The following is a 3366-nucleotide window of genomic DNA, read 5'->3' as shown; positions in this document are numbered from 1 at the left end:
CGCCACGCTCCCGGGTCCATGTCCGGCCTCACTGGAGCCCGGGCACCGCGTAGGCGAGGGGCCGGGCTTCCTTTCGAGAGCCGCGGGGACCCGGGAATGAATCTGCCATTGGACTGAGCACTGACCTGAGAGGCAGTGGAGGCCGCACCTGTAATGTGAGAGGGCTTTGCGCACCATGGGGCGGTAGTGCGTTTGCTTCGTGGACAGTCTCCAGTCTTGCAGTTTTAGGTTCCGGTATCCCGCCCACCTTCTCCCACCCCCAGGATTTAAAAGCCAGCACTAGAGACTGGTGTGAGCTAACATCTTGAGAATTTTCCTGGTCTGTTTTCTAGAGCTTCCAAACTACCAGGAGCACTAGATCAAATTAAGCATGGATGAAATTGCTACCCATGCCCTGAGAATTGACCTAAGTTGTTTCCAGGATTTGGGGTCCATGGGGTGAGTTGAGATGGTCAGTAATCTGATATTTCTGAGTAGCTTCACTTACAATAAAAAATTAAGGGGAAATCCATTCAACGTAAAATTAACCATGTAAAGTGTACAATTCAATGGCATTTAGTACATTCCTGATATGTAGGTGGTTCAAACCTAGCCACCTTGCTCTATTTCCAAAACATTTCCATCAATCCAAAATAAAACCTCCTACCCATTGATTTGCTTTGTTCACATCCTCTTCTCCCCTCAGTCCCTGGCAGCCTATTGACCTATTTTGGATATTTCATATAAATGAAATCATAGGGTATGTAACCTTTTGTAACTGACTTCTGGCACTTAGCATAAGTGTTTTCAAGGTTCATCCACATTGTGGTGTGGAACAGCACTTCATTCCTTTTTAAGACTGGATAATACTCAGTTACATGTATATCACAGTTCATTTATCTGATCATCCACTGACGGGCCTTTGTGCTGTTTCCACCTTTCGGCAATTGTCAGTGGTGCTGCTACAAACGTGTGTACATGTATTTGTCTGAGTACCTGTTTTCAGTTTTTTGGGGTACACACCTAGGAGCTGAATTGCTAGATCATATGGAAATTCTGTTTTTAACTTTTTGAGGAACGGTCAGACTGCTCTTCATAAAGCTGAACCATTTTACACTCTGTCCAGCAATAAACAGAGGGTTCCAATTTCTCTACCTCATCCATCACTTGTTATTTTCCATTAAATTTATTATTTTTGTTGTTGTTGTTGTTGTTGCCTTTCTAGTGGGTATAAAGGTTTTGTTTTGCATCTCCCTGATAATTGGTGATGTTGAGCATCCTGTACTTGCTGACCATGTATGTATCTTTGGAGGAATGTCTATTCAAGTCCTTTGCCCATTTTTAATCAGATTATCTTTTGTTGCTGAGTTATAAGTGTTTTATATATATTTGCTCTATATCAGACTCCTGTCAGATACATGATTTGCAAATATTTTCTCCCATTTTGTAGGCTGTCTTTTCACTTTCTGGTAGTCTTTTAATGCACATGCATCTGCGTGCTCAGTTGCTCAGTCACGTCCAACTGTTTTGCAGCCCTGTGGACCGTAACCCACCGAGCCTGAACATGGAATTTCCCAGGCAAAAATACTGGAGTGGGTTGCCATTTCCTTCTCCAGAGAATCTTCCTGACCCAAGGATCAAACCCGCATCTCCTGTGTTAACATATGGATTCTTTACCACTGCGCCACATGGAAAGTCCTTTAATGTACATAAGTCTGGTTTATCAGTTTTTTCTTTTATTACTTATGCATTTGGTGTCATAGTTAAGAATCTATTGCCAAATCCAGAGTCAATAAAATTTACCTCTGTGTTTCTTCCAAGAGTGTTATGGTTTTAGAACTTGCATTTAGATTATCGATACATTTTGAGTTAATTATTGTATATGGTATGAGGTCTAGGTCCAGCTTCATTCTTAGGCATGTGGTTAATTGTACTAACACCATTTGTTGAAGAGACTGTTCTTTCCTCCAGTGAATGGTCTGGGCCTCCTTGTCAGAAATCAATGGGCTATAGATAAATGGGGAAAAAACCCGAATTTTAAAAAGAGCTATTTAAATGGAAATTAATCCAAGATGGAAATGGGGCAGGTCAGCATTTTGACAGACAAAATAATGATCCAAAGAATAACCACTGATGAATTAGAGAAATTAATTACAAGTAACAGAAAGAATTATTAAGTAATAGGTTCTTAAAAGTATAAGGATCCTTGAGGGTCACAAATCCAGCTCTAACTGATGTATGAACCATCTCTGCAGAATCCTCAAGAAAGGACTGCCCAGGCATATTTCTTGTTTTGGGAACTTTCAGTATTGTAATGTGGGCTTCCCAGGTGGCGCAGTGGTAAAGAATCCACCCCCAACCCCCACCTCCCAGCTGGAGTAACAGATGGCAACACATTCCAGTATTCTTGCCTGGAAAACTCCATGGACAGAGGGGCCTGGCAGGCTATAGTCCATGGGGTCACAAAGAGTCGGACACAACCTAGCAACTACACAAGCAGGGTACATATGTTAATCCCAAACTCCTAATTTATCCCTCCCCCCACCACCCTTCCCCTTTGGTAACCAGAAATTTGTTTGCAAAGTCTCTAAGTCTGTTTCTGTTTTGTAAATAAGTTCATTTGTATCATCTTTGTAGATTCCACAGGTAAGTGATATCATATGATATTTGTTTTTCTCTGACTTACTTCATTTAGTATGATAATCTCTAGGTCCATTCATGTTGTTGCAAATGGCATTATTTCATTCTTTTTTATGGCTAAGTAATATTTCATTGTATATATGTACCACATCTTTATCCATGTCTCTGTTGATGGACATTTCGGTAGAGTCCATGTGCAGACTGTATTCCTGTCACATGTAATCACTGAGGCCACCGTTCCACTATCTCACTGGTCAGCCACTGACTTGACACAGATCTCCTTAAACACCAGAAGCCAAGTCCTCCCACTCCCAAAGTGAGAAGAAACCTCTCATGGTCTTTATAGATTGGTCCTGAACTGGGTACTCCTGCTGCACTTAACCAGGCCACCTGCCTTAACTCTTTACTTTCTGCTTATGTGGAAGGTCAGCCCAAAGTGAAAGCCTAGGGTCCTCTTGGATCTCTTCTGAGCCTGTGTCTAGCCTTGGACTTGTGTGTTGCAGTCTGGACTCCCTGGTAAAAGTGGTAATCCTTCAAGGCCTTTTTGCTTCCAGTATCTTCCTCCTTAGCCTCCCCCTTCCCAGACTTTTTGGTTCTGCTGCTGCTTAACCTCATCTGCTGCCTCTTGCCCCAGACAACTATGGGTCCTGTATGTCTTTGTGTGTGTTAGTTGCTCAGTCATGTCTCACTCTTTTCTACCTCATGGACTGTAGCCCACCAGGCTCCTCTGTCCATGAAATTCTCCAG

This window comes from Bos javanicus, chromosome 16, assembly GCF_032452875.1.
Source record: "Bos javanicus breed banteng chromosome 16, ARS-OSU_banteng_1.0, whole genome shotgun sequence".
NCBI classification, from domain to species: domain Eukaryota; kingdom Metazoa; phylum Chordata; class Mammalia; order Artiodactyla; family Bovidae; genus Bos; species Bos javanicus.
Note: the sequence above shows the minus strand (reverse complement) of the source record.